The sequence below is a fragment of the Lonchura striata genome, chromosome 4 (assembly GCF_050655825.1).
Source record: "Lonchura striata isolate lonStrDom1 chromosome 4, ASM5065582v1, whole genome shotgun sequence".
In the NCBI taxonomy this organism is placed as follows: Eukaryota; Metazoa; Chordata; class Aves; order Passeriformes; family Estrildidae; genus Lonchura; species Lonchura striata.
In genome coordinates this window covers 60,954,882-60,967,815 of record NC_140706.1, presented here as the reverse complement: position 1 = coordinate 60,967,815, position 12,934 = coordinate 60,954,882, and the positions used below count along the sequence as shown (strand labels likewise).

The 12,934-nt window shown below is 37.3% G+C and overlaps 1 protein-coding gene across 1 annotated transcript in view; it reads left to right on the top strand.

Annotated features, from left to right (window-relative positions):
- TTC29 (tetratricopeptide repeat domain 29) overlaps positions 1-12,934 on the top strand; it is a 274,748-nt gene that overhangs the window by 109,285 nt on the left and 152,529 nt on the right. The window lies entirely within an intron of this gene.

The following is a 12,934-nucleotide window of genomic DNA, read 5'->3' as shown; positions in this document are numbered from 1 at the left end:
AACAGCTACAACACTCAAAAACTGATTTTAGGAATTTTAGTATTTGTTCAAGTCCTGAAGAAATCTTATCTCTTTAATTAAGTTCCTGGGAAGAAAATTCGTTTAGTGTTAGCACGATTCTGTCCGCCTTTCTTTTTTTCTAGAGAGATATTCCTGTCTCTAGTGAAAGTTCCATATTGCAGTTGAAATGTGGCAGGTAGTAAGACAGCATGAAATATTGCCTATGGGAGCTTCTCACACACAAACATTAACACAGCTCTCTGCAAACATAGGCAGGTATCCAAGACTTTATACTTACATCATATTCTGGAATTTTTCTTTATGACCAGGAGTGTTAGAAGAATTTGATTTCAGCAAAAGTGTACTTCTTTTGAGCTTGATGAACTTTTCATGAATGTTAATTGGGAGGTACAGGCTTTTAGTTGTTCTTATAACCACAGTTCCTGGTGTATCCATCCTCAGGAGCTACTCTGTGCAGGGAGGGTAGGATGGATATGGGAAAGGAGAGCATAGAGCACCCATCATTATTTTGACCACTAGTTAAACCTTATTTCTGACATCAGTTTCAGTCAATTAAATTTCCATTGCATTTTTTCTTTTACTGGTCTTGATCTTGAGACAGTCTCAAGATCATAGTGAGTGACTTCTGTTTCTTGGAGAAGAGAAGGTACCTTTTTAAATCATTAAGGCCAGATATTCCTACTATTGGTCTTTTCCTTTCCTAGGAACACATTTCAGTCTGAACTGATTTTTTTAAAGTTGACAATAATGTGTTTCTAGTGATTGTTTGGGGTGCCCTCTTCTTTCTTTTGCTGCCCAGTACAGCCAATCCACCAGTGCCCAGCAAATGAGGCATTTCTCAGAAGATTCCCAAACATGCTACAAATGCAATGGCTGAATCCTCGCCCTGGTTTTGACCAGCTGAATCACTATTCAAGTGCAGGGTATTACCTCAATTATTATAATATGACATTTCCTCAATTATTATATATGACAAACAATCCATAAAACAAACACAGAAGAAATACAATTGGTCAAAGTGAGACACTCACCTTGGAACAAACTGAGAGATTACTGACAGGTACTTCAAGGACTGTAATGCCCATCACTTGTACTGAACTAAATACAATGAGTACTGGCACTAAATAAAATTATTAAAGTAGAACTAAATAAAACTAACTAAATTAAATGATTCACCTGATGCATTACATTTTATCAGTATAAGCAAGCGGAAAAACTCAGTGAGGAGACACAGCCCTTGATTTGGATAAGCAGCATGATAAGCAGTATCTGGTGAAAAAATGACAAAATCCATTTGCATAGAGAAATTCATTTAAATAGGATGATACTGAGATAAGCTGAGTAACAGATGCCTGCAATTGAGGAAATCATATCTGAATTGACTAGAACAGCACAGACTGTTTCACAACCAGGAAATTTTGTATTAAGCAAGCAACTGTTTGCCTTAATCACCACTCTGCAAATGGAAGGCTGAGAGACAATGTGGATTAAATTTTCTGTAGAAGAATATTAATGCTGTCAGTCAAATGTGCTAAGAAGGCTCCTTGAGATAAATATCCTGGTGATCAGCATGCTCAGGTCTAAAAATTTGAAGTTAGCACAAACTCAAGGTAGTTCATGTCTGAGACATCCTTTTGCTTCTATGAGCAAGCTAAGGAAGCATAACTAAAGTAAGGGAAAAACAAGAGAAGCAATGACTGCCAGCAGTGTTATACAAGGGTCACTTGCTCTCTGTTATGAGTCTTCCCTAAACCTGGAAAAGCTAAAGGGACATGACAGCCACCCATACCTGAAGTATGCCTTCCTCCTAGTGAGGAGGGGCAGGCAGAGAGGCTTTTGATAGCTGTGAGTTTTCTGAACTAAATTGTTCACAAGCTTTTAAGGTGTCAGTGGAACAAAGATGCAATGTGGACACAACTGCTTCATCGGGGTGCATGCTGTGTGTCACCCTGGAGCAAGTGACTGGCTGCTCCATGCACAAATGCAGGATTCAGAAGGTAGGGACAGACAAAAGGTGTGATGCCAATGAGAAAGTGTCTGGAACAATGTCGCTCCATAAAGGACACCGGGCAGTTTTCATATAAAAACTGCTGTTATCGACATAATGCAAATTATGAAAGTAATGAATTGGTTTTTTTTGATACAAAATTTGGTCAGTTCAGTTTTGCAATTTGATAATTGCAATTTAGTTTGAAAAAAAAGTGTGATTAGTCAGAACTTTTCTTAAAACCAGTAGGAGGTGACATCAAAATGTTTTCAATGCATGCAGCTGAAATATCTATGTTATCTCTAACTTTATGCCCTAATTTAAATTAATTGAACAAGGTAAAGATTATGGTAGTACCTTGAAAACAGCAGAGTTACAGTATTGTAGTAAAATATGTCCAAAATGTTCAACCTGCAAGAAATACAAAAGATGTGTAAAGTCCCCAAATCTATCAACAGACAGTTTTAAAAGCAGCTGGAAACATCCAAAGATGAGAACAAGAAACAACAAAATATTTGTTGATCTGTCAGTCTGGCAAAACATCAGGAACAAAGGACCTCATGTGCACAGTGAGTTCAAAGAATAAGAATTATCCTGGCAACTCCTTCTAATACCCAGGCCATTGAAAACCTGATCTCTGAAAAACAAAAACAGCTCTCATCTAGAATTGTGAGTGCTCTGGAGTCAGCACATGATGGCCAGACATCACCCAGGTTAGCAGTGATATGAGAAGGGAGTTTTCCCATTACCAAAGCAAAAGCTGCCGAATTTGTTTTTCTTTCAGGTGTCCAATGCATAAGACAAATACCAGAGCAGGGAAAAAAAAAAAAAAAAAAAAAAAAAAAAAAAAAAAAAAATCAGGCACGAAGTGTGTGTGGTGTTGTATCTAAAAAGGAGGGCTGGACAGATTATTCCATTGTCTCTCTGCAGCCTTGCCTTCTGTAAGAAATGTTTGGTTCTCCATAGTAAAACTGTTTGCGTATATTTTATTGTAACTGTAGTTTTGTAATTATCATCATCCATGGAGCCAAGCTGACATCTCCTAATTACACTTTTCCCCCCCAGTTATCTGAACAAGTATGGCAGCGCTGTTTAGATTAGGTTTGCTATGCTTCACCAGGATATTTTAGAACAATGTGATTATGCATAGTTGCACCTAGCTACTACTATCATGACAAGTACAGAAGTTAAATTATGAAGCAAACGTAAGCTTTGAAGAAATTTTTATTTAATCTGTATTCCCCTGTTTCATCTGCTCATCCATCCAGCACAATCTGCATCATTATTAACCACACCATATTTCTAAAAAAGGAGTATAAAAAGTAAGACATCTGTGTTATAGCATTAATATATTCAAAGGTTTTTACTTTCATCTTCCAGGCATTAACACTATGTAAGTGCAATGTAGGCGCAACTTACAGCATCGATGAGATACCACAAGAAAAATGTACTAAGTGTCAAAAAAGAAGGAAAAGAAGATACAAGCAGACTGAGTACTATGTAAAAATAGGACTTTTATTCATAAATAGAGCACTTTTGCCTATTGCTCCTATATACATTTATTTCTAATTGCTACCACAATTTTTAAGGCACTGAGGCAAGCCTCCAGCAGTGTGCTGAAGGTGTGTTTGTGCTGTTATGCCCTCTGGCTTTGCTGCCAGCCTATTCCCTTAGATCAGAGCCAGAAGGCAGACTGTTTTCGAATACCGATCACCTCACCCGGACCTAATCCTTTGAGTTCTCTTTGGCATCTATTCCTTCTGCCAGTTTCCTCTTCTGTTCCTCTCTTTTCTTCTGAAGTTGACAACAAAGACATCCTCAGGGCCCTCCTTGATGTAAGACCACTCTTGATGTTGTTACAGTGTGGTTTTTTTTTTTTTGTACCCTAAAGTTGTGCTACTTTTATATTCAGCTAGCACAATATTTGCACACCAGAAGATAAAGAAAATGAGAATATGTTACACAGAATGATAGTTTCTTTTTTATTTGTACACCTTGGTCCTTTCAGTTGAAACCTTTTTTTTCTTTTTCTGTCATTCATCTACATACCTGATCAAGAACCTAAAAGTATCTTTTTACAGGCTATGCTGCTTATATACCTTAAATTGGCCTGACCTGCCACTTTTAATTTTAAAAAGATGGCTGTATGGGATGTGGATGAATATGGAATTTCTATGAAGCACAAAACTTTTGAACGGTTCCTGTCCTCTGTGATAGTGAGTTTTAAAAGGGAAATCTCCAAAGAGCTAATTAGTAGACAAGTAGAGCTCAGGCTGAACAAAGCTGAAAAGATAGCAGATAACTAAAAGGACCTGGCCATAGCTGACAAAAATCAAAGCACTGACAGAGAGCTGGCAGTAACCTTGGGCTGCTAACTGACAGGGACAATAAAAAAAGCCTCTGAGTGTGGCAGAGAGTGACAGCCACAACCAGAGGCTCTCTGAAGAGCCTGAAACCTCCACCAAAACGAAGACACAATCTTCTGCCTGGCAGTGCCAGACATTTTCACTCCTATTCCATATTGGGAAAATTGGAGCTCGTCTAAATAATTCTGCTGCATGAATGTCAGCTGAGAATGGAAACATCCAAGAATGGTGTGCAAAGTTTAGTGGCAAACCTATGGTCTGAGGGGACAAATCTGCAAAAAATGTAAGTTTGACTGGGGGACAGTGAAGTTTTTTTTACTTACTCTGACACTTTTGCTGGAGCAGCCACAGAGTTGCTTGTTTCTTACTCTCTGTAAACCTTCATGAGATAAACATTTAGCACAAGCTATGAAAGAAATTTAGTCACCATATGCTCCCTGAAATGTAATATAAAATGGAAAACAAAATTAGCTTCTCTGTAGTTGGTGGGGCAGGGGAAATGCTCGTTGCTGCATTGTGTTCATAGAGGAAAATGTGCCTGATCTGATTCTAGAATTCACTTAATAAATGGTGGCATTGCTTTGTATTTGTATGACCTCACTGACTGTAAACATTTACACACTGTGATCAACAACCTTGGAAACGTTGTTCAGTAAATGATCCCTCACAAACTGAGATATTGAGGAAGGGAACACATTGGACCAGCAACCTTGTAAATGAGTTGTACAGAAAAAGCCATGGAGGTAATTTCAAGAGACAGAAGAGATGGTAACTGCAGGGAAACTAAGGCTGCAGAGGGCAGAGAGCATTTGTTGCTTCTCATCATATTAATTTTAAGACAGAGATTTAACTTTCTTTTTTATATCTTGGTGTTCTACCTGAAACCAGTTGGTCTTTCATAGAGTGAAACAATGAGAGACCATTTTCAAAAGTGGCCACTTCCTTTTATCCTAAGAGCTACAGTGAGTGTACTAGATAACAACAAACCTTCTGAGTCGTAGAAAATTGTAACACAATTGGGAAATTTCTTTTCATTTTTGGAAGGGATGGAGTTGATCTTGGTGTTAAAGACACACCAAACTTTTCTTTATGGACTCCAGAAAATCTTGACAGGTCTTGACAGTCCTTGGTTTTCCCAGTCCTAAACCCATCACTGTGGCCCACTCTCTTAGATATGTGTGTTTAACTTGATCTTTCAGCTAAAGGCTCATTATGAAATGTCATGCGTGTATTTGAAGCATTAAAGAAGGCTTAGAAGTATCTAAGTATCTACCTGCCCCAGATATGCAAGAAAAATTCATATACCTCAGTATGATTGTTTCAATTTGCTCAAAAGCTTGAAAACATCTCTGTCCTTTTTTCAAAATTAAGACTGCAGTTTAGTAGTTTCCATCTGTCTGCAAACCAAAGCAAATCAAAGCAAATCCAAAATCTTATAGAAATTGGCTTGCAGCTTCTCAGCATCATAAAAGAAATAACCTTTTTGCTTCATTTATGCTGGTAATTTCACAACTTCAAGACTGGGAAATTCTTTTATTTAGAATTGTTGAATGTTATTGTTTTTGTAAATTTAACTCATCCTCCTTGTCATCTATTTTCATTCTCCATTTCATAAGACTGAAATAACCTTTGACTATGCTTCATTTCTCCTTATTCTAAACCATGTTCTTCCCTCTTAGTCTTTGGCCTGACCTGTCCCTGCAAGATTCCTTTTTCCCTTCTTTCATGCTACATGTCTTACAGTCTCTTTTCAAGCCTTTGAGTTCTATTTCATGGCTCCCACTTTCTTCTCTGCAGGTGTTCCTCATTCCTTCCCTACATATATTTCACTTGCACCTCCTGCACAGGATACTTTTCCTTTGCCTTTCCCTCAGAAAATGACTTTACTCTTCCAAGAAATTATTCTTTATTCATTTTTAGACACAACTCTGTAAACACATATGAACCAGAATGGCAAGGAAGGGCCAGCAGCAATATGGCCATCTCCTTCCTTTCTCAAACTGCAGTGGTTCCCTCTGTTTTACTGCACTGGCAACTGCCCTCCCCTTACAGAAAGGTTCACAGCTTCATCCTCTCTTCTTACGCTGATACAACTGAAGAGAAAAGCTTTTACAGTCTGGTTTTGTTAATCTTCATGCTTAAATTCCTCACTGGCTAAAGGGCTGGTACAGGTTAACATGCTAGCACATATATATACTAAAACCCTTGTAAATTGCTTTTGGAAGGTAACACTGCACTGCATTACACTCAATGCATGCAAAATGAATACAGTTTGTAAAAGGTGACATTCATTTCTGGTAGCAACTGAAACAAAATTGGGCCAGTTTAACTGAGATTGACATTAATGTATCACTGAGCAGTTAGTTATATTACATGAATTAGATATTACAAATTCAAGAATCATTTGTTATGCTTTTAATACAAATGTTCCTGACATAAGTGAGATAGAGAAAAATAGCCACTCACAAAGATGTCATTTGGTCTCTTGGGTCTATATTGATGATTCCTGTTGAAAAACTTAGCAGCAGTTTGCCATGGAATAATATGTGGAACAGGCATCCATGGTTTTTGTAGGGGTCTTTTATGATTGGGTTCTCTCTTTTTAGTATTGATTTTTATGAATATTACGTGTGAGTGTGTTTTGGCAGAAGAAACTCCATGGAGAAACTTTGGAGTCTCCTCCGTTTACCTAACATTAAAAGAAATGTCATCACGTAATGATGAGTTCTACTCTGCTGCTTCTTCTAGTGGCAGGAGAACAGGTCTAATGAGGTTTTATTTTGGGTGTTAACTCAGATAAATCTCTACCTCCCTTTTCTCAGAATTACCTTGTACAACCCTATTGGATGTCAGTATATTCACTATTCCAGTAACACCTTTAAACTGTGGATACCTAGAAAAAACTTAATGTTTTTTACCTGCATGTCACATTTTATTTTTGTAGATAGCTTCATGTAATGCTATGTATTATCACATTAGGTTGAATGGTTCAAAATCTTTTCTCCCTGAGGTTTGTGGGATATTAGGAGGAAATTCAGAAATGCTGCCTTCTTTTTTGCTTTTAGGCAGAAATTCAGAAATGACAAATTTTTCTCTTGCATAAATATTTAAGTGTCTTCTCATTCACCAAATGCTGGCAGTAACCATTGCTCAAGCAGTGTAATCTTTCCCAAGTACAGCTTGGTGACTGGATCTCCACTTGTGCCCAGGAGTACTCCTGGTGCTTAGCAGGCAGGGGCTGTTTGTCCATCGGTGCAGGTAACACCAGCAGTTGTTCTTGCTGCACGTGGGCTTCATTTCCCTAGACAGAAGTATCCACTACTCAAAAGATGGTGCTGAACATTGTGCCCGCTTAGAAACATCCAAATGGAGATGTGTGGGAGTGCGGAGCGTGGCCTCTCCAAGGCTCTCTGTGCACACAGAGCCGGTTGCATGATGAATAACTCGATGCTGCTGAGAGCCTGCGAGAGCTCCAGGCCTCATGGGCCTCATCTGACTCTTCTGCAACTACTTCTTCATTCCAGTGATGTAAATGAAAGCCTCCTCTTTCAGCAGCGAGAAGCTTGAAGTGCCTTTTCATATGCGCGTTCCTTGAATGCAGCCTGAAATGACCAACAGCAGAATGTAAAAGAAATGAAAGCTGGAGTTCTTCTTACCAACGCAATCCCAAATCATCTGTTATGGCAGGACTGAATATTTACTGAAGAGACATAGTCACAAAATTAAATTGAAAGCCACCATCAAATTGACAGCCTCACAGAGAAAATGTGGAGAAATTTAAAAATCTCTTTTCTCCCAGTCATACTACACTGCACATCCTTCTGTAGTTTTTTTTTCTTTATACACATAATAAAGCTATCAGACACTGTGTGCATACTTTGGTCCACCATACAGACATTTTCCAGGGCTATCTTTAAGCAACACCAACAAGGGATTATTTTGTTTATATCTGGTTTGTGAGAACTGTGTCTAAAAAATGAATGCAAAATTTTTTCTTGTTGTAATTTTGAATTAGTTTTTGTGGCATCAGTGAAACAGGATCTTTTTCAGTCTTTTCACTGAAAGAATTTCCTTTCTTCCTTATCAAAATTTTTATTTAAATAAAAATAATTTATTTAAATGAAAATCAATAAAATCCATGTTGCAGCTATTGCCGTTAAGTGCATTTTAGGGAGACTTTAATGGTTGTTATGGTTGTTGGAGTTTTGCTTTTTGTTATGAGGAAATGGCTTCTGGTAAAATACACCTGATGGAAAAGACATATTTTTGTTTGTAATCTATGTAAAATATTAATTTCCCTGTTTTTTATGGAGTAATAGCAATATTTGGAGCCAAGAGTGCTTTCTTCCTTCATTCATTTGGCAAAGATAAACACAAATTCTCCTTTTGGAGATTCATTGCCACGCTGTTTTGCATTCAAGATGAGCTAAATCTGATGTCTCTTCATGTCACACAGGATGTGTGTATCTGCTTGCTGGCAATCCTGGTGGGATTGCTCACAGGGAAGCTTGCAGTTGCTTCCAGATTGTTGCCAAACAGGAGTTTTATGGTTTGAGTTACTGATTAAAGGTCAGTTCTCTATTTGTATTCTACTTTGACACTTCAGGTGAGATGAAATTCTTGAATTATAAAGATATTTAGGCTGCTATGAATTGTGCTGAGCAGTGAGAGCTCAGAGTTCAGCTCCCTGGTGACTGAAAAAGCCCCAGATTCTTCCCCTAGAAGCTTCAAGGACTGATTTTTAGAAGAGACTTTGTTGAGACCAAAACCTGCAGTTTTGGAGCAGTCTTTTAATTGACAGTGGCTCCACTAGTCTAATGTATTTTAATACCATACATGATTTTAATCTCATAAGCATATTTTATAAATCAAAAGGAAGATGTTCTGTTGTATTTAAAGCTGTTAAAAAGAATATTAACATTATTTAAAAGAACCAAATAACATATGGGGATATGTATTAAATAAAAGTGGGATTACAAAATAACCTCTTCACATTAAAAATGTTACTAATTCATGTGAAAAAATGTTAATTGCAATTAAGTGCAAACTACAATTAAGTACCAACATTCCCTATTCTTGTCTGTTCACTGACAGCAGTAACATGATTCCTGAACTGGATCTGGCCTAGTGAGACTCCTCTACCTGTGCCTGAGGATTTAAAATGATGCTTCTGCTCTCAGGTCACCACAGCCTCCTGGGGCATTGGGCTGAATTGCTCTGGGACTATCAGAGCTCTCACTCTGTGGGATGATAGCTCCTTCCTCCTTGCCTTCCCCCAGCATCCATCAGATGAAAATTGACGGGGGGATGACATGTAACTTAGGCAAAATTATCTTCAAAGCATATAATTTAAATTCATTTTGTGAGGTTTTATTTTTTCATTTTCATTCAGTTTCTTAAATATTATCTAATCACAAGTTGTTATAATTCATCTGAGGAGAGGATCTGTATGTGCACATCCAAATAGCTGTCAGATTTGCCCAAATTCCAGTGAACACATTGGTTGTCAATAGAACTATTCACCAACAAAGCTGCAGTTTAGCTTAACTGAAGTCCCAGTTGTCTTTCCTTTCTTACCCCAAATTACCTTACATGTATATAAAAACCATGGGGGAAGTCTCACACACTAGTTCAGGGAAATGATTGCTTTACTCTAGTACAAGGGAGACAAAAATATGCTCTGAAGAGTCTAAGTCTACACTTGGTTGGTATTATGGCTTTTGGATGCACAAACCAGGTGTGTTAACTTGACTCTGCTGCTGTGTAATGCTAAAACATTGTGTTGATTCTGCATAGAAATTCTCAGTGTGCAGAGTCTTCTGGCACTGAGCACCAGTAAAATCTATAAGTACCTCATAAATCAGATAGAAAAAGCAAATAGTTAAGTACCAAAGCCGCATAGCAGTGTACATGGCTCTTAGAAGTTATTTATTGTCTCTCTTTCTAACTGTAAAGAGCATGCTAAGGGCATTTGATTTAGTTACCTGTTGCTAACTGCTCCATTTTAGTGGGGAAAAAAAAGAAACCTGCTGCAGCTTTTGAATGATTTTGCAGGTCTACAAAGACAAGAAAACAATGTATTTAGATTGAGCAGAAGCAGTCGGGAGGAACACGAGGATTGCAGTTCACTTTTTCTCTATATTTTTATTAACATCTATTATAAGGATGATATATTTTTATATTCTGATCCTTGTGATCTTCAAAGTCAAGCTTTCAGTAATTATAGGCCTACAAAGATTTTTTTAAAAAGACACAGAGTGGGGGGTTTGGGGTTTTTTCAGTTGCAAAGTGGCTGCTCTGTTCAAATTAGGCTAACTCAAAGAGTAATGTGAATTAAATCTGGAAAGGCATCCCAACTAGGTAGAACACTTCTCAGTCTTTAGGAGTGTATGAATTATGATAGCCTTTGGCTAATCATTTTGCAAGATTTATAGCCATTGCATATTCAGTTGCTGACTGTCAACCTTGTCAGGGCATAGAAAGCCCAACATGATGAAAAAATCTACTGCTGCCAGTGGCTTTTTTCCACTACCCTCAAGAACACATCTCACAGTGAGAAGTCAGAAAAACACAGAGGAGCTCAGGAACCAAAAATGCTTTGAGTGAAAGTTGTTTATGTCTTAGTAAGAACCAGCCCAAAGATCTACTCCAAGTGACCCTGTCTAACAATTCAAACATTTTGGATGATACAGAAATCACACAATAAAAAATACAGACACCAAGAGTTGATGGGTTGGGTCTCATCACAGGTGTGTTACAGTGCTCCTCTACTTCTCAGTAGAGATACAAGAGAATTCAAGGTACAAGATACAAAAGAATTCAGCCCAAAAGTCATGGCCAGATATTGAGTCAAACATTCTGCTCTCCACTGAGACAATAATAGTGATGTTCCCTTGATCTGACAGACACCTTTCACAAAAAAAAGTGGTGAAACTTATTTTTCACCAAGTTTCTTTATGTTTACCACAGGCAATGCATCAGTAGTTTAATGGTCAGTAGGAAAACCTGGATGATAATTTAAAGACTTGAGTCAAAAACATGTCTCTTACAAAGGCGTAAAATTTTCCTGGGAGGACAAACATGCCAGTGAACTAATATAAGATACAGACAAACATGTAAATATTATTGTAAGCTGATTATAATAATGATTATGGCAATACTTTAATTCCCTAAAATTATGACTTTTTGCAGTCAGGCTATGCTTGTGTAGATTTAGCTTGATTATTTTGTTTGTTTTTTAATGACTACCTGTTTGTTATTTTAATTAGTCACAATCTCCACTAGTAATTCATTAACAGACCTAGACAAGAGAAGCTTCTTTATATCTGCAAATAATCCAAGAAAAATTGCTTCACAGACATCAAAGATTATTTATTCATCTCTATCCTTCCAATAGATCTACAAACCCTTAGTGATAGTTGCAAAGAGGCTGTAAAAGCAGAGACACAATGGCATCTGCCACTCTCAAAACTGTTGAGTTGAAAATTTTTCTTCCATCAGTCCTATGTATTCCAGAAGCAGTCTCCCAAAAATCAATCCCAATACAGATACTCCAAAACATGCAATTTGAAGGAGACTTTTAAGACATAAACCAAGAAGTGTAAAATTAAAATAAGACACATGGTTCTTTTCATCTTCATAATGGTAGAAGTATTATTAATTCCATAGCCAAGTTTATCTCTGGTCAATAATTTTGTGTGATATGTTGTTTAAACCTCCTATCAAGATTGGGGAATTCAACTTTTCTTATAGTACTATCATAACTCCTCAGTACGAGGTGGAGTAAATTGTCTTCTACTTCAGTTCTTTATCAATAAATGGGAATAGTGCATTTCACAGCAAACAGATGTGGGTGAAGCTCAAAGCAGGTGCTTTAAAAAACATCTCACTTCTTTGCTGGTGTTGATCATTCTGGGAAAGGGTAAATAAATGGGTTTTTTTTGGTTTTTGGGGTTTTTTTAACTTTTTGAGAGAGTTTTAGAAAACTGTGAACTGGGAAGCTGCAAATAAGACCTATAAAGACAATAATTATTAAAGAGTGAATGGTAAATATAATTGTTTAAAGGAAACTGAGGCCAGCTGCTTTCCTAAAATGAATCTGTGTTTTTTAATATCAACTACACATTGTTCTAACCCATCTGAATTCAAATTAGTTGAGCTATAGGAGAAGGTTTCACTTACTAGAAGGCTGTTGCAATTAAACCTGCAATGGATAAGCAATTTTTAAAGATAGCAAATGACACCCTTTCCTTGATACTGCTGCAAGCAATTCCTGCTGGTGAAAAGGGATGTATGCTTCTTGGAATTATTTTCTGAGAAATCATTTATTCTTACAAAACAGTGAAAATGAATGCAGTCTGAGGCATACCGAGCATTGGACAATTGTATCCCAAGACTGCACTGCACATAGAAACACTGACAGAAAGTTTTGAAGACAAAGCAATTGCCTTTTGAAGACTCACTTAAGTGTCAATAAAAATAAAATGGCATATCTGAATAACACCATTGATGCACTAAAGATTACAGACACAGATAAAGTAACTCTTGGCACTGCTTTATT